Genomic DNA, 20,254 nt, shown 5'->3' with positions numbered 1-20,254 from the left:
GTGTTCGCTAAAGCCAACTGTTGTGTATGAAGCGCACTTCAGCTAGTTTGGCTGTTCTTTTGGATTGCACTGAGCGATTCTTTAAGCAGGGATTTAGTTTGGAGAATTCCGGATAAGTGCTGTATTACACGTAAAGTCCGAGATATAGTTTAACATTGTTCTCGAGTTTTATTCTGCAAAATGAGTAATTTTGAAGTTTGAACATGAGCAGGGTGGCTTGTGAAGGGGGAAGTTTGTTGTATCTCCTTGTTTGTTTTATATTTAAAAATTACTTTGCAATAATTAGAAAAGTTTTGTTTTTAAAGAATTAAAGGTGTATTTGAAGTTTAAGGATTCAAAAATGTATTGTGTTAGAGAAAACATGGAAACAATAATATTTTGAATACATTTATTAATTATTTTGGGTAAAATTCAGCTGCTTTAACCAAAATGATCCCAGAGTTCTCCTCTCCTCCTTCGATGTGGATTTCAAATATTTAAAATCAGTGGGAGGTCTGAAAAATGCAGATGCAAAGAAAACATTTTGAATTATTTAAAACAAAATTACATGTCTAGAATTTGGTTACATAAAATGTTTAATCCGTTAATTCTGGGTGTAGTTGATGTAGGCTTTTGCTTGGTTGTCTTGTATTTGTATGTCTACATAACGCTTTGTAAAATTTGTTACAATGCAAATAATTAAACAAAAAACAACAACGTTGTAGCCTTTCACAGTTTTTCAGGGTATTTTCCCAACCAACCAATATAGAAACACTGACCTTCTCAGGAGGTTCAAAATCCTTACCAGTGCACCTGGAGTCTGCGCCTTAAACCAAGCTGGTTTCATTTTCATGAGAGCCCCCATGGCCAATCCTTTAACCCCACATATGGCACGGATTACCACTACTGTTATCATAATGCTGTATGATAAATAATAGCCAACAGGTATCAAAATCATCAAGGACTTTGCAACTAGTTGTTTTCAACAAAATCAAATGAATAAAACAAAAGGAGGCAAACATAATTCCCTAGTGTGAGGGAAATTACTATTGAAATGATCACACAGTGCTTACGCTCCTTTTGTTCCTATTAATTTTCCACTCTGAAGAAAAATTTTTACAATAATGGTGCCTGCTTTAATAAAGTGACAATACAGCATTTAGGAACGACTGTATTAAGCAACTCAACATGTAGGGGGAATGTCAATACAGAAATGCGGTATTGAGTTCAAATGACATACGAATGTCAAGGCTTTTCCTCAAGTTCCAAGGTGAGTTGGTGTTATTTACAGCACACGTCTTCAAGTTCAGCCCTGGGTCTGTTTTTATTTCTTTTTTCAGATTTGATCAATTACAAGCCAGTTGTCACTGCTGACACCAATTATAACTCAAAATAACTCAATTTGCCCTTTTAAGAGCCCCTTAATTGCTTTCTTTTGTTATAAACAGCTGCAGTGTTTGTTTAATTGTTTGCTTTTGTAACCTGAGATGTGAATGACAAAGCCTGTGTGTGTTTATCATGGGGTATCAGTTTCAAAGAAATATCTGGAAGGAATTGGAAGAGACTACGGCGGGTTGGCACCCTGCCTGGGATTGGTTCCTGCCTTGTGCCTTGTGTTGGCTGGGATTGGCTCCAGCAGACCCCCGTGACCCTGTGTTCGGATTCAGCGGGTTGGAAAATGGATGGATGGATGGAATTGGAAGAGAAAAAGTGAACAACTGAGGTTTACTAATCTGGAAGATAGCCTCAAAAAAGGAAAATCTACAAACTAAGATTGACCTGCTATGGCACAATGAAAGCCATTGAATTACAAAAAAAAAAAAGAAAATACTTGTTCTGTTATCACAGCTATGATTGGCTTCTTATTAAGAAACAAACCTGCAGCCGCTGTGGTCCTTCAGAACCAAATGTGAAGCAGTGTGCACGGCCATGCCAGTCATTTTGATGTCATTTAATGTAGTGTTTACACGAGGATGGGATGTTTTAATGTAATGTTTTCCTGTGTTCTGCCCCGTTAAATGGTTGGGACTGTATAGCAGAATATCATCATCATCACGGTACAGCACTGGTCATGAGCAATCAGACACTCAGCTGATCACGCAGACAATACACACCAGAACAGGAGTGACAGCAGATTAGTCAAACATGGTGCTGTTATCCTTGTGCTGTTTACTGGTACAACAGTTAAACTGAGGACAGCCACCTACTAGTACCACACCACACAGTCACAGTAGGATACTCTGTCATATACACTACTACTGATCCTCTGTCCAATAAGAGAAAACAAAGAAGGGGCTTGCATCACAGCTGTCCAAAAAAAAAGCTACTCTTTATCAAGCAAATACCCAGAATTACAAGTGCCACCACCTCTGTCACACTGTCCCTTACTCAGTGGCTGAGTCCTGATGGCCTTCATTTTCTTGCCTTGCAGCACAAGGAAACCCTGGTGCTGGGCATCCTCCATTTTCCGCACCCCTTTGGCGTATTGGTGGAGGTGCTGCAGGAGGCCTCAGAGAGCATCTGATACGCTTCTTACAACAAGTTTACTTCAACACTGTTTATTTCAATGGGACAGTGTCATACACAAGATGTCAACATCATACTGTGGAAGTTCTGCCTGGGCCATTCTTGTCACAGGGGTCCACACTAAAAAGCCTTCATAGCTTTTAATCACTTATTTATATCAAGTTTCAAATTGCTGATTTAAACACGTAAGTAATGAACTCTGCACCTCTTATTCTGCAGAAAGGGTCAGCTGCTCAGATCTTACTTCATACTTGATATTATCAATTAAATCAGCATTTCTCAACCTTTAAGTATTTGCGACCCGAGTTTTCATAAGTGTTAATCGCGCCCCCTAACGTTTTTTGAAACCCTGATAAAATTTATTCCTATATTTTTTGCTGCTGATACACCGCTACAAGTTTAAAATTTTCCTACGAATACAACAACAACAACATTTATTTATATAGCACATTTTCATACAAAAAGTAGCTCAAAGTGCTTTACATAATGAAGAGAAGAAAAATAAAAGACAAAATAAGAAATTAAAATAAGACAACATTAATTAACATAGAAAGGAGTAAGGTCCGATGGCCAGGGTGGACAGAAAAAACAAAAAAAAACTCCAGAAGGCTGGAGAAAAAAATAAAATCTGTAGGGGTTCCAGGCCACGAGACCACCCAGTCCCCTTTGGGCATTCTACCTAATAGCGAAATTACGCCACATATGGCAACATTCGCGCCCCCTTTTTTGTTACTAGGGGGACACGCCCCACAGTTTGAGAACTGCTGGATTAAGTAATGCCTACCTTTAAAAAGTCAAAAACAAATTTGAAAATGCGGACATCACATTTCCAAAAATTTGATATTAAATATTAAAAAGCTGGGCGGCATGGTGGTGCAGTGGTAGCGCTGATGCCTCGCAGTAAGGAAACCTGGGTTCGATTCCCGGGTCCTCCCTGCATGGAGTTTGCATGTTCTCCCCGTGTCTGCGTGGGTTTCCTCCCACAGTCCAAAGACATGCAGGTTGGGTGCATTGGTGATCCTAAATTGTCCCTAGTGTGGGTGTGTGTGTGGCGCCCTGTCCGAGGTTTGTTTCCTGCCTTGTGCCCTGTGCTGGCTGGGATTGGCTCCAGCAGACCCCCATGACCCTGTAGTTAGGATATAGCGGGTTGGATAATGGATGGATGGTATTAAATTTCAGAATTGTATATCAAAATTTCAACTCTTGATATCAATTGATTTTTACATATTGTTTTTTTTCCCTTTGCAGCTTCTTTATGGGCTCCTTATTTATCCACTGTGGCATTCCCTTTCTTTTTTTGTTTTCTTTTCAGATTCCAATTTTCAGAATGAACTTATCCGCCGTTGTCTGTATAACACTTTTAAACCTGCACCACTGCTTCTCAGCTGACTCCCAATACTTTAAAGCCTGGCCTTTTTTCTTGTTATATGTTTTGCTGCATATTCTCAAACCTTGCACTACTAAACTTAAACAGTTTTTGTATACAGTAAATTCATCCATCCATCCATTTTCCAACCCACTGAATCCGAACACAGGGTCACGGGGGTCTGCTGGAGCCAATCCCAGCCAACACAGGGCACAAGGCAGGAACCAATCCTGGGCAGGGTGCCAACCCACCACAGGACACACACAAACGCACCCACCCACCAAGCACACACTAGGGCCAATTTAGAATCACCAATCCTCCTAACCAGCATGTCTTTGGACTGTGGGAGGAAACCGGAGCGCCCGGAGGAAACCCACGCAGACACAGGGAGAAAATGCAAACTCCACCCAGGGAGGACCCAGGAAGCGAACCCAGGCCTCCTAACTGCAAGGCAGCAGCGCTACCATTGTGCCACCGTGCCGGTATACAGTAAATGCTCTGCCAAAACATGAGTAAATTTATTATGTTATGGGCACTTGAGCCTATAAAGTCGGAACCACCCCAAATTCTGTTACGATTAGTATAAAATCCTAAAAATAAACAGCCTGTGCTTAATGTTTTAGCCGGTGGTGTTAATAAACAGTCACTGCTTACGTCCATGAAATCCTGTTCTTGTGCTCTGCAGTTTTCAAGGTTAGCCCACTAAAGTCCCCCATGACTAGAAGATCCCCTTCTGTCCTCGCCTTTTTCAATATTATTAAAGAGAGGTACATTCACTGGGGACTCCCAATGTCAGGCCTCTGGCCTTAATGCCTTCTAGTCAAATCCTGATGTCCTCGCCAAGATGTGGCTCATCGTCTAACTGAAGGGGAGGTGCATTCATGTTGTGTTTCACATAAATGGCACACACACACATTCTTTTGCCCATCTTTCATGAAAAAAAGTAAAATAATTCATAGCCATCTGTTTTATATTTCTCCCCATCCCTATCACTTGGCCAGTTTTCTGTTATTGCTGCATCATATTTATATGCAGCTCCAAGTCACTTGTTTTATTCTTTATGTCATTAAGGTAAGCAATTTGTAATGCTTTTCTCCTTTTACTTTGGCTTTTTAACTCTTAGCTCCTACTTATAATGTTAACTTGTGTATCCAGCATGGGGTGCTAGCTCCCTTTTTGGAATGAGTTCTTTTTTTAATTGTGGCATGTTACATAACCCGAAACTATATAGATATGATACAAAAAGGTGATATGGTGGTAAGAAATCACATAGGAGAAATAACTTGTCTTTCTTTAATGACGGCTTATGCTGCATAACAGACAAAGGTGAAGCCAATAGCAAGAACCCAGTTGGGGAGTGGCGGCCTGATGTGTAGAGTCTGCCATTTTCATCGCAGCATTGGAAGGATTTTCCATTTCGGATGACGTTATCTCCCATCCGTCCATTGGCTTCAAAGGTGTGCCGGGCAATGTTCCAAGGCTTTATACTCTTTCTTCATCTGCAGGCCCCCACTTAGGTGAATCATGTCATTCCAAACAAGGCAAAAGAGGATACAGTTTCATGCTGAGTTTGACACACAGAAATAGTATATGATGGTCATCAGTCTGACTGCCCATTTCCCAGTTCTCCTTAACTTGTCTTGTCTTAAAATGCTTGCCTAGCAGTTCTTATATGGTGAACTAAATCTGGCTTTGTGTCCACTGTACATGTGAGAAGAATGAAAAGTAGATTTATAAATATTTTTGTACAGAGCACAGTGACATATTAAACATATACACTTTTTACAACTTATCTGTTACTGCCCAACCCTTTCTGTGAAGTTTTAAACCTGTCCTGACCTCCCTGCCCAAGCAACTCAAACACCTCCCTGTCATTCCCCAGTTTAAACAACCTACTGTTATGCCTGCCCAGTACATTAGTGCCCCTCTGGTTTAAACCTACCCAATCACAGCTGAACCAGTCCCACTGCCCCATAAACCCTTGGCCCTACACCAACAGCTGAGCCAAGTATTATAGCAGACTTCAACAAGAGGTCAGAAAAAGTTTATGAGGAAAGACGAGGTCAAGCACTGAAGCAAAATCAAAGATCAAACAGAGAAACAACAAAAGCAGAACCGCTAACCCAAAAAGTTTCAGTCCATGTTCAGAGCAAAAGCCAACCCCCACCCAAAAAATCCTAGAATAAAGCACATGGATTCATTATTTGTGAATTAATCTCAAATAATGTGAGGCTCCCCGTGTCTGCTTGGGTTTCCTCCTGGTGCTCCAGTTTCCTCCCACAATCCAAAGACATGCTGGTTAGGTGGATTGGCGATTCTAAATTGGCCCTGGTGTGTGCTTGGTGTGTGGGTGTGTTTGTGTGTGTCCTGCGGTGGGTTGGCACCCTGCCTGGGATTGGTTCCTGCCTTGTGCCCTGTGTTGGCTGGGATTGGCTCCGGCAGACCCCCGTGACCCTGTGTTTGGATTCAGCGGGTTGGGAAATGGATGGATGGGTGGATAATGTGAGGCTGTGCGAGGTGGCCTTTATTGTGGTTGCACCGATTATGCCACCATAATGAACAAACACAATTACAGTACATGAAAAGAATCTTTTTGGCAAAATCCTTGGGCAAGAAAGTTCATGATTAATAACTGAGCTACTGTTTGAGAAGGACATAAACCACAATTCTATGCAGCCTATACAGAAGATGGGAATTTTGCAAATTTTGTTGAATGTGATTTAATTCGGTAAATATAAGGCACAAATCCTAGTCTAACATGTCTCATCTCCACTACTTCCACAACTTTTTCTCTTGTGGCGTTGACTTCCTCCTGTACAACATGGGATGAGTTGACACATAGACATTCACTCAGGTAACAAACAACCAGCATTTAGTTGCCCCATCATTCTTTACCTTTAGTTTTGTATTTAACAGCATTACTTACGTGCTCTAGTCAGGGCTGCTGGTGTTTCTTCTTTTGTTTCTCTCTTGTAATCCCTTTTCTTAGTGCAGATATCCTGGAGCTCAGATGATGTACGACTCCTTTTAACACAAAGTTGCCATGTAGAGTAATGTGTCTTTCACTTAAATGCTCTCTTTAAGTGATATTGAACACACTTGTAATCTTCTTTGAACACTCCTCTTTCATGAAAGTGTTTTGTGGTTTAGCAATAAACGGGCCCTCCGAGCCACACAGACAGCCCTCTACATTAATACCAAAGCGTCCCCCCTGAAGTGCCCAGGAGTAGGTGGGCAGCTAACTGGCCAAGCCTCCAGGACTCGTGACTTTATCTTTCTCTCTTACAACTGACTATGGACCAAAAATCCCAAACCCAGGGTTGGTTTTCCTCTCATCCATGGTTACCTGGCCAAAGCTGAACAATGGATTATTGGACAGATATTGCTGGCTTCCATTTACGTTAATCAGTTCTGCTTTGTTTTCTGTGTGTTTTAACAAATCTCCATCTTTATGTGTACCAATTCTATACTTAGTAATTTGTAAAATCTAGTACTTGCATTTTACATGAGCACCTGTCACAGCACTCTGTGACTGAAAAGAGCACTATAAAAAATGACCTGAACAGAGTAAAATGCCTGTTCTTTAGAAGCAAGGATGCACCCTTGAAAGCCCTTCAGCCTCAAACGTTGACTTTCTGGTACAAGTGGGACTTGTTTTGTCTTGATAGAGTATTATTTTACTCTACTTTCCCCTTTTGTATTATTAATATGTAGCCTTTGTCAGAATGCCTCAAATCTCACAGACTTACAGCTGTATATAAGGTATTGTACCATACTGTATAACTTCTCCCCACCTTCCATTCTACATCTATAACCTCAGGCAGTTAGGTGTAGTAAAAGACAAGCAGGAGTTAAGGTACAATTTAAGCAATGTATTATTGGTAATATTCATAAATAATAACAATATACATCCATCCATCCATTATCCAACCCTCTATATCCTAACTACAGGGTCACGGGGGTCTGCTGGAGCCAATCCCAGCCAACACGGGAAACAAAGCCCGGGCAGGGCGCCAGCCCACCTCAGAATAATAACAATATGCAAAGTACATTTGAAGATCAGCAACCATACAACCTGATAAATGGTGATGTGTAGTTTCAGGCAGCTCACAGACTTGTTAGTTACTTAAAATGTCTCTATAGTTAAGGCATCATTGGTGGTCAGCTTTCTTCAGAACAGGCCGCATGCCTGTCTCGATATGGCTGCCGAGCTGTGCTCTTCATTGTGTTGTCCTTTTCAGTTCATGCATCAGTTTGGTAAAAGAGAGAGAGAGTGAGGGAGTGAGCAAATTTATAGGTTTTCTGTCCAACCTTTAGAGCCAACAGGACATCATGGTACTTAAAGGCTTCTGATACAAGCCCGTTCCAAACCGCCATACATCAGACCAATTGAGGAATAGAACACCTTCACACCTGCCATCCCCCAAAACCATATGTTAAGGTAAAGCTTGGCAGTTAGGCAGCCTGACTTTCCTATGGGGGTTGACTGAGAGACTTCAGAGAAATATTAGCCAAACTTGTTTACGGCACTTCCCCCCAACTCTGTCGTAAAATTCAAAGAGACCCATTCCTAAAAGGCAGGGGTAACCATGAATGCTTCTCACCAATGTAACACTAATATTGCATTGCTTTGCCAAAGTTACAAATAAAGACATACAAAATCTCACATCACAACAGACTGATCTCCACTCACTGTCCCTTTTCTTTAATGTGAGACAGTCACACCACTGGCTGAATGGAATGGCTCCATTTTACCAGCTGTATGCACTTCACAATCCAGGCCTGCAGGTCATATGTGATATGACTGTGGAAAAATGGTTTCTTGTCACAGATAGAGAAAATTAGAAAACTAAAACTAAATTAATATTTTTGTACCTTTTTGCAAATCCTCTTTTGTAAAGACCATACATTTTATTAAATACAAATATAGCACCAAATAAATGAAAACAAGTACATATTCATAAAAATGTTAATGTACAGTTTTATGTGTAGCTACTCTTCACACATATTTAAATGGACTCAAAAGGAATAACTACACAGCAAAATTAGTAACACTGAAGCCAAACTAATATCACATGTTAAACGCCATATGATAGATCAATATAACAAGCACAAAGTTATATATATATATATATATATATATATATATATATATATATATATATATATATATATATATATATATATATATATATATTGTAGCAGTTAAGGCTCGTGTCCACCTCTCGAACCCTCAGGTACCACTCTTCAGACCAGGTGAATGTATAATAATAATAACTTTTTATTTTGTTATTATAATGTGCACAAAGCACCCTCCACTCCACACTCGTTAAACACAATACTCTTCTCTAATAAACACAATACAATCCTCCACTCCCAGACACGTCGCCACCCTACCTCCCAGCTCAGCTCAGCGTCTGGGCTTACCCAGAGTCCTTTTATAGCCCCTGACCCGGAAGTGGCTCCAAGCCAAACCCACAAGTCCGTTTTCCTTCCGGGTCAGGGCAAAGTCCTTTTCTTCATCCCGGGAGCACATCGCTTCTTCCAGTCACGTGACTGGGATGCACTCCCGGGTTATAGGGCATGCCAGAGCCCACTAGCCCCCCTACAGCGACTCCTAGCGGCCCCCAAGGTATCCAGCAGGGCTGTGTCAAAACACTACAAAGTCCATGAGGCCCTGCTGGAACTCGGGGCACAAATATGCTGTCCGGAGGGCTCCTCCTAGTGGCCTGGGGGTGATGACCGGAGTCCATAGCCGGTCGTCTGTCACAATATATATATATATATATATATATATATATATATATATCTATACTAATAAAAGGCAAAGCCCTCACTGACTGACTCACTCACTCACTGACTCACTCATCACTAATTCTCCAACTTCCCGTGTAGGTAGAAGGCTGAAATTTGGCAGGCTCATTCCTTACAGCTTACTTACAAAAGTTAGGCAGGTTTCATTTCGAAATTCAAAGCGTAATGGTCATAACTGGAACATATTTTTTGTCCATACACTGTAATGGAGGAGGCGGAGTCACGTATCGCGTCATCACGCCTCCTACGTAATCACGTGAACTAAAAACAAGGAAGAGATTTACAGCACGAGTCGCACGCGGGAACGAAGGTAAATGACGTTAATTTTTGACTGTCTTTTAATACTGTGTAAGCATACATATTAACACATGTGCAATTAAACGTGTGCATTTACGGGGTGATTTCTCAGGCTTAAAAGCTCACCTTTTATCAAACGTGGGAACAAAGGTAACTGACGTTGTTCACTGTCTTTTAATACTGTGTAACCATACATATTAACACATGTGCAATTAAACGTGTGCATTTATGGGGTGATTTCTCAGGCTTAAAAGCTCGCCTTTTACTAAAAAGGTAAATGCAAAACTATTTTCAATCAGTTTATTGAAACGCTCCCGTTAAGGATTGCAATAACATATTCGCGAGATAAAAGAACGAAGTAGGGTGAAATGGAGGAAGAGCCGCAAACAGCGAAGATCAAAAAATTAATTCAACAATTGAGAACGGAGCGAGTTAAGCATACAAGCATGTTCATAAGGGAAACAAAGCACGGTGTAAAACGTAAGTTTAAATTAAGTTTATAGAAACGCTCCCGCTGCGGATTGCAATAACATATTCGCGAGATAAAAGTTTAATGAGAAGACACGAGGTATAAACAAACCACACGCCGTGGCGCAACGTTAGGGGCAACAGTTTCAACCATTCTATGATCTGCTTCTCGCAACTGAAAGACGGCACATGGCGGATGTTAGCCGACTTGCTGACTGCAACGTTAGGGGCTTCAACTATGGCGCTGACGCCACATCTCAGTGCCAACACTTTGCAGACTCTACTTAAAAGACACGCCCTCCTCAGTGGACAGTTAAAAACACCAATCAAACTAACGATGACATCAAGTATTACCCAATCAAAAGTAGGAAAGGAGGCATCTTCATAAAATGCGTGTGGGATGATTTGCATGAGACGCTGCTTTAAAAAAAAAATGATAAAAAAAATACGGGATAAATCCCGTCCAGTATTGATTCAAAACGGGACGCGCAATTTCATTCTCAAACGCGGCACGATTCCGTATTTTAAAGGACGGGTGGCAACCCTACAGTGCCAGGTAACCACCCATACAATCAGATTGTGATTCAGACTAGGAATGCAATGAATGTAATTACCCCGATCTACATACAAGGCGAAAGTCTTGCAACATTCAAAGATGATGGTTTGGGATAAGTACACCATACAACATAAAAGAGCTTATGAAGCCTTGAACCGAAAAAAGCAAGATCTCAGAGATCGTAAAAAAAAAATAGGAGGTAATGTCGTTTTACTCGCTGTAGATTTTAGTCAAACATTACCAGTTATTCCACGAGGGAGACCAGCAGATGAACTCAACGCGTGTTTAAAATCCATGCTTCTCCCACGCTCGGTTATATGTCGCGTGTTCTCAGGTAGGTGCACCAAAAAATGTATACATTTAAGCATGTAATGGGCAAACAAAAAATGAGGTATACCCGAAGGCACTGCAGTAGTACTTAATGTAACTTTACTTCTTAAATGTTAATGTTTTACTGTTTAATAATTTATACACTTCTTATATGTTGTTCAAATTCTTTTATCAAAATACCACTGACAGCGCAATGCACGATAACATGGAGTGAATACACCATACGCATCCGCCCACGGCTGCCCTGCTGTGTGCAGATAGGAGTTGATTCTACAATAAAATAAAATAAACATAAAAAGAGTAAAACAATCATCACCCATAAACCGTGTGTGTGTGTATATATGTGTATATATGTATGTTGATATGTGGATGTGTATATGTATATATATATATATATATATATATATATATATATATATATATATATATATGTAGATATCTATATATATATGTGTATATGTATATGTATATATATGTTTATATGTGTGTGTGTGTATTTTATATATATAAAACACAGCAACACTCATAACAATGACAACACAATTACATTGACAATCATGTTACGTTATTTTTAAAATGTTTCCTTTTTTTTTCATAACCTCTTTAACACACTACTTCTCCACCATGAAGCGCGGGTATTTTGCTAGTATATATATATATATATATATATATATATATATGTATACATACACAGATACATACATATACTGTACAAAAAGACAAAGTGCTAAGAGTAAAAATGCAATTTGATGCTGCAAGCAACTTCACACCTTTCAGAGCATACAACGCCCTGGCAGAGTGTGGACTGGCAATGACGACTCTGGTGGTACTGGGCTGCCACTACCAGAGAGGATTTTGCCTTGGGCTAGAGGGGGAGCCAACAACCCTAAGGAGTGCAAGCCTGAAGAGGAAGACTCAGAGTCTTAGTGGGAATTGTTTTGTTCTTCATATTGTCCCTTTGGTCGTGTTTCCACTACAACCTTGAAATACTCTAGTAATACAATAGTTAACAAAAATGAATGAATTGCTTTTATTTTCTCCTCCTATTAAAATTTAAAATGTTATATACAATCTGGTTCCACCTACTATTCAATTTTATTACCATGTGTAAATATTACAATTACATTTTCAATAGCATGTCTTCTCACAATAGTGACAGTAATGCGATAATAACAAAAGACACACAAGAAAGTTTACACATTATAGAATGCAAAAAGCAGTTCTGTACAAAAAGTCTCAGGCACATGTAAAAAAAAAAGTCTGTAAAGCAAAGATGCTTTAAAAAATGAATGTTTCTAAATAAAAAAAACTATAGGAATAATAGACAGTTAATTGAATATTTGATATGGCCATTTGCCTTTAAAACTGGTATGCTGGCTGTCATGGTTTTTTTTTTAATATATAAGTAAATTGACTGGTTGGCTGCTTGAAGAACTTGCCCCAGTTCTTCTGCACTTTGGCCATCATCTCTCTTGCTTCCATCTCTCCAGGTCATTCCAGAGATGAGAGATCAGTGGACACCAGACAGTCTGAATGAGGACGACATCAGGGCTCTGTGGAGACAATACCATCTTTTGCAGACCTCCTCATTTTTTTTTTGGCATCCTCTTTATAACCATGGCCGTGTCTTTGGGGTCGTTACTCTGCTGCAGAATGAAGTGGAGACCTATCAGAGGCTTTCTTGATGGTACTGCATAATGGATGAGAATCTGCTTGTACTTCCCAACAGTTAGGATTCCCTTCATTCACCAACTTTTTTTCCAGAAGCGCAGCCCAAACCTGCAGGGAACCTCTGCTGTGCTTCAACTCTCGACACTCATCCCTATGCTCTTCTAAGAATAAACCGCCTCTGGTTTGAACCAAAAATATCAGATTTTGATTCAGCAGTCCAGAGCACTTGCTGCTAATGTTTCAGCAACCCAGTCCTTTGTGTTTTTGTATGTGGGTTTGTCTTGGATTTGAAACACTTCATAGGAATGGCTTTTTAGCAGCAACTCTGCCATGAAGACAGGATTTCTTCAGACTATAGAGGGCTGGGATTGGGTCCCAGAGGTTTTAGTCAGTTCAGAGCTGATAGCAGAACTGGGCTACTTTTAGTTTTGAAGAAAAGGTCAGTTTGATGGGCGACTACCTGGGCTTCGATCTCAATATCTTGAAACTCCTGTCTGCTAAAATAAATTCAGCCTGAGAGGGACCTTGCTATTGCAGGACAACCACAGAGCATCTTATTGCTTTGCTCAATCTTGAATTGACAATTTGAAAGTTCAAGTGCCCAAGCTGCCACTTCTGTCACTTTTTAGTCTGGATGCCCTTTGCCCAGTTTGATTCCTTCTCCACCCACTTGTGTTTCTTTCCATCTGTTTCTGGTTCCATCAGGTCATGATGTTATTAATCATTAGCACTTCTTTTGTTAAATCATACACTTGGCTAGAGATGCACAAAGTCAAGTTTATATATGAAAAGTGCTATGTTGCATACTTACTAAGTTACTTAATTCAACAAAGTTGAAAATGTTCTCTGTAACATTTACCTTTTTGGAAAATGAATGTTTGGAAATCTGAAATCTGCTTTTCTTATGACACACAAATACAGAAGGTAACAATTTTAAAAAAAAAACTGGAGTGCCTGAGACTTTTGCACAGTATTGCATAGTTTAAATATGGAAGACATATACATTATCTATATATATAAAATCCCTATGTGTGTCCAGGTGTCCATGTGTGGGTGTCTTCTAGTGAAGTGCGCATGCGCGGGGCACGGTGCGACTCGCGATATTACTGTCAGAGAAAGTTAGAGGCGTTTTACGGAAATACAAACCAGTATTACTGCGAGAGGAACTTAAAGGTACACAATACAGTGACGCATATTACAGCCACATACGAGCCAGTATTACTGTCAGACGAGATTAAAGGCATATTACCAACGCGCACGCCTGTATTACAGCCAGAGAAAATTAAAGGTATATTACGGACGTACAAGCCAGCGGACGTACAAGACGGTATCCTTCAATAAGGGCGCGCACAAAAAGGCGAGCCTCAAAAGGACGACCTCAATTGGGCGAAGCGAATAAAGGCGAGCGTAAATAAAGATCTGCACCTGGTGCTCTTCACATATTCCAGAGCCATTTGAAGTAAATTATCTACGCGCCCTTATTGAATAGAGCCGTACAAGACAGTATTACTGTCACAGAGAATTAAAGACACACAATACACGGCGGCAGCCCACGAAGAACAGTCAGCTCAGCAAGTAAACATCAACAAAAGAAAGGCTGAAAGAAAGAAAAATACGACCAACAAACAGAATGAGGTCAAAGTCCCTTGCCATTTAATATAGACTGTACCTACTAATGTTTATGCACTACTGTTCTAGCGCCATTTATTGTAATGGGCTAAATGACTAGTTTATTATATTTTTACAAGAACACATTGCACTTGGTATTATGAATGACTGCTTAGTAATCTTATGGACAGAAACAACCCCTAAATCTACTGCTGTGAGTGCCAGTGGCCCTGAATCATTTGGAATGAGTGAAGAATTGCTGAGGTCTTCAGTTCTACGGTTTGTCTTTCTAACGCAGCGAGTGTTGTATATGTGCCTAAAATAGAAGGCACCTGGGTGCCAGTCCAGTCACATTCTGTGCCGCCTCCATCACCCTCTGAATGGCTTTATGATCTTGAGCCAAGCAAGTGTCATACCAAGATGTTACTTAGCCAGTGAGGATGGACACCACTATACACCTGAACTGATGGAGAAATCCACATTTTTTTTCTTCAGATGTCTGGGAAAGTAGAGTCGCTAACTAATGCTTTTGACAAGGCCTAAAATATGGTTTGCCCACTTTAGTTCATTTGTGATGGTCACTACAAGGAATCTGAAGCAGCTCGCCTTCTCAACAGCATCCCCTCTTATGAACGTGAGTGTGTGGTTTGCCTTTGTTATCTTAAAGTCTGTCACCAGCTCCTTGATTTTGTGGAGGTTAAAGGGTGAGATTCTTGTACTGACACCACTTTGACAAGAGGTAAACTTATTCCCTGTAAGCTTATATAGAAATTGTTGGTGATCTGGTCTGTGATGGAGGTATCATCAGCACATGTAATGGTGGAGCTGTCAGGCCACAAAGTCACAGGTGGACAAGGAGTACAGGAAGAGTTTAGCAAATTAGGCTGTGTAGTGCCTGTGTTGAGGGTCAGCATGGAGGATGCAATGGCGCCAATCTACACATGCGGAGGTCTGCCAGATATGTAGTCCAATATCCTGTTACAGAGGATGACACCAAGTCCCAGATCTCGGTGCTTGGCGATCAGCTTTGATGGTACAAGTGTGAAATACTGACTTGTTGTCAACACACAGGACTCTGGCATAGCAGTTATTATCATCTTGGTTTGCTAGGATAGCATGAAGAGCAACAACCATGATGTCATCAGTGAACCAATAATCTAAATATACTGGTTAGTGGAAATAATTCTGCTGGATCAACTTTTTTTGACACCTTTGAGAATTCTGAAGAGCAGGATTTGGTCCCATGTAGCCTCTTTCACACAAGACTACAGAGATTTAACTCCCCGAGTCTGTCAGAGTAAGACATGGCCTTTAGACCCATGAGCATTGGGTTGCTTTTCTCTGCTCTCTTTTAGTGCTGCTAAGTCTTTTTTGTAGCATGATGACAAAAGACAGAATCTCCCATTTTGTATATTATTTTCATACGTGTACTTTTCTGGTTTATTTCTTGTAACAGCTTCCATAATATTGCATGATAGAGAAGTATGACTTATTGGTTTTTAATAATCAGGATGCCCGTGTCCCTTCTTGCAGACAGAAATCACATTTTCAGTTTTTTGAGTCATTGGGTTCCTTTCCCATTTCGATCAACTATTCAGATATGCTCGAAAAGTCTATTTGGGTGGGGGGGGTGACACTTTGTTTTGCTTTTTTTTTTTCTCCTTTGTATTGATTTATTTGTTTGATTGAGAAGCATACCATGTTCTGGTTTTTGAAAATGAAAAAGGCTTAAAATGGTTTATAAATCACATCTTACAATTCTGACAGCATGTCTGGTAAAATCCCATCAGGTCTGAGGGTTTCAGTATATCTGTCCCTCAATCCTTTCTGGATCCATTTCTGATCTTTTACTGTCTTCACCTATTCCACCAACACTAGATAGTCTTGTTGACCACTATAACTCAGCCATTCATTCAGCATTAGATAAAACAGCTCCTTTAAAACATAAGGAGGTTTCCTTTAAACGCTCAGCTCCTTGGTATAACTCAGACTTGCGATCTATGAAAGCAGCTGGCCGACGCCTTGAGAGAATGTCACGTAAGACTGGCCTCACCGTGCACATCCAGGCTTTCTCTGACCACCAAAGAGCTTACAGAGAAGCACTAACTTCTGCCAAGAACACCCATTATGGCAGAATAATAGAAAGTGGCCACAGTAACCCAAGGGTTCTGTTCTCTGTAGTTAATAAACTACTCGAACCCGCATCTGGCCCAACTACCTCTTCTACTGAAGTCTGTGAAGAATTCCTCCACTTTTTCTGTAATAAAATTAAAGATCTAAATAATTCAACTAACATAAATATATCATTTGTTTATATCTCTTCCTGTTTTCCCACTCCATCCAGCTCCTTCTCTAAGCTCTCACCAGTCACATCTGCGTTTGTTAATGACCTGCTTTATAAGATGAGGCCGACTACTTGTGTACTGGACCCCATCCCCACCACACTACTTAAATCCTGCCTTCATGCCATAATCCCGACTGTTACAGCAATAATAAACTCATCCCTTGACACTGGCTCTGTGCCGCTCACTTTTAAAATCACTTCTGTAACCCCAATGTTAAAAAAGTCTGGCCTTGATGCTGACAATCTTAACAATTTCCAGTCTATTTCTCACTTACCTTTTCTGTCAAAAGTTCTTGAGCGTGTTGTAGCTTCCCAACTCACCAACTACTTAACTTCTAATAATTTGATGGAACCCTTTCAGTCTGGTTTCAGGGCGCGGCACAGCTGTGAAACTGCCCTGCTACGGGTAACCAATGATTTGCTTATGGCAGCAGACTCTGGACAAACCAGCATATTAATTCTGTTAGACCTCAGTGCAGCATTTGACACTCAGGTTCAGACATGACATCCTACTGTCCAGAATGGAGAACATGCTGGGTATCTCTGGCACTGCCCTCCAGTGGTTCAAGTCCTATCTGACTGATAGGCAAGAGTTTGTTAGTCTTGGCAACAGCAGATCCAGCTCAGCGCCAGTCACACAAGGAGTCCCTCAGGGCTCTGTCCTCGGTCCTCTGCTCTTCTGTATTTGTATGCTTCCCCTTGGCCATATCATTCATAGCTTTGGACTGGGTAACCTGTGTGTGTGTGTTAGACCATCAATTATGTTGTCTGTTAGTCTTTTCTCTGAATTACTATCTTATTCTTGTTTATTTATTTATTTGGTTTAGTACAATGCTACATACTGTATACCCTGCCGTTCTTTCTTAAACTCTGTGAAGTGCCTTGAGCATGGGAAAGGCACTATATAAATAAAAATGTATTATTATTATGTATTAGAATTCATTGTATCAAGTGGCCCAAAGCACTTCTGACTCTAACAGAACATCTGTGAGCTTTACATTTTTATAAAACATTCCATTTATATCTTGTTTTACACATACTTGGGTACAATCCTTATTTCGTTCATTTGCTTGTCATTTTGACTTTTCTCATTGTGCATTTTCTTAAAACCTTTTTTTTTTTTTTACTGTTTGTACCAGAGTGGTACTCAAAAAAAAATGTTAGTACTTTGTTTTAGCTTCATTTGCAATTCTCTTTTGACTTTTCTTGATCCCTTGCTGTAGGGTCCATTATTCAACCAAGTTCAAATTGTTTGGCTGTTTTTGTTATTGATGTTTTCATCTTTACACTTTTAATGATACCCTCATCAATCGATTTTAATCATTTCTTTAGTCTTTTCATTGATTGATTTTTGGAACATACTTGTCTTGAGCCCAGAACAGGATATCTCTAAGTGACACCACCTATCAGTTATAATGCCAAGTACATCATGTTATGTCTTGTACAGCTGTGAGTTGAGATGTTTTGTCCACTCTGCCTCACCATCATACCCCTTATGACAAGCCTGTGGGATTATCCTTATTGAATGAGACTGATCTGTGCAAGTAGCCTCCTCCATTCATCCTGCATAACTGCCGTGCAAGAGTCATCTGTCATACTTTTACTGCCACCCTGTGTGAAGTTTATGTCTCAGCTGGCCATTGACAAAACAGTGTAAGGAGGATCTGCAGCTCAACTCAAACCTCATCCTTGTTTTTAGTCAGGAGTTGTACATGTGAAACTCCAAGGATATGATTACATTTTTGGGATAATTTCTGGGCTGTTTTTTATTCATTCTTGAATCCTGAGAGGCCTGGTACTGGGCAAAGCAATCATTCACTACATCATACAGGTGGACTATGCCACACACCCACACAAACAATACCTCGTTGGTAAGCGATGGGTGTCAACTTCACAGTCCTAGTAATCAAATTATTATAATATTTACGGCAGACTTTTAATCTGGTATGAAATCATAGGTGTGGTGTTTCATTGATTGTCACAAAAATATTTGCAATTAGGGTTAGGGTTAGGGTTAGTAATTATTCTGTATAATTAGTAATTATTCTGTATAAGGAAGACTCAAGTGTTATGCATCAAACAAAAAGTCACGACCAATTGATTTCAACCAATGCGATGAACTCTCCCACCAACCAAGCAAATGTGACCTATAGGCCGAAACAGCTTTACAACACTCTTCTGATTTTTCGTGTGCTCTCGCATATTATTTCACAAAACAACTACAAGTGACACATCAGCACTTACAGCAGATTCTCTTGATCAAAACGAGTCCAAGCACATTATTATATGCTGGGGATCGGAACTAGTGTTCTTGTCTCTGCAGCATGATGATCATCTTCCTCCGCTGTCACAGGAGCTTTGCAATCTCTGCATTTAGGTAGCGGCACTCTCTGAGGTGTGCAGACCTAGGACTGGCCAGATCTCTGTAGGTGGATACAATTTTTTTTTTTGGTCTGGTCGCTCTGATGGCCGTCATACTCAGGGAGTAGCTGTTGCTTTGTGGGATCTGCTCCTTCCGATGGTGTCCAAAGTCCCTCACTTCAACAAGCGTATTATGAGACTCGGATTATGGCATTCCCTGGGTGCTTTGTCTGTTGTCTCAGTGTATGCTCCAACCGCGGTGAGTAATGTCTCGGTGAGAGAGACATTTCATCCGCACCTTCGCTTAGTGGTTGATGGGTGCCCGGGAGATCACACTCCATGGGTGACTTTGATGCAACCACTGGCACTGACAGGACTGGCTATGAGGACTGTCTCGGTCCCCATGGATCTGGTAGCCATGGTGAAAGTGGCTCCATGTTCCTTGACTCAGGGGCTGCAGATCTCTGGATTATGGTTGCATGCATCGATGAGCTGCATCATTGGACTTGGTACTCCAATACTGGTGGTGCAGTGAAGGAGATTGATCAGTAATGAACACCAAAGCTTTGCAGTAAGGTGGTTATACTCACAAATCAAAGTGTTGCAGAGTAGTGACATATTGCATTTAAATTAGCATGTTTCACTGAAACCTGTACATGTGACAATGAGGACTCTATAAACTTGTAATCAAACATTGTCTTACTGACCTATGCCCTCCTCTATTCTGCAAATCCCAATTTTACCCAATTTTAGCATGTACTTCTTTGCTGGTATATATACAATATATATATATATTATATATAATATTGTATATATATATAATATATATATATATATATATATATATATATATATATATATATATATACACACAATATATATATATATATACACAATATATATATATATATATATATATATATACACATAATAT

The 20,254-nt window shown here is 40.2% G+C and overlaps 1 protein-coding gene across 1 annotated transcript in view; it reads left to right on the top strand.

Moving 5' to 3' along the window:
- LOC114665934 (NACHT, LRR and PYD domains-containing protein 3-like) overlaps nt 1–20,254 on the top strand; it is a 578,897-nt gene that overhangs the window by 333,679 nt on the left and 224,964 nt on the right. The window lies entirely within an intron of this gene.

This window comes from Erpetoichthys calabaricus, chromosome 1 (assembly GCF_900747795.2).
Source record: "Erpetoichthys calabaricus chromosome 1, fErpCal1.3, whole genome shotgun sequence".
NCBI classification, from domain to species: Eukaryota; Metazoa; Chordata; class Cladistia; order Polypteriformes; family Polypteridae; genus Erpetoichthys; species Erpetoichthys calabaricus.
The sequence above is the reverse complement of the archived record's forward strand: the minus strand, read 5'-3'. Positions and strand labels throughout refer to the sequence as shown.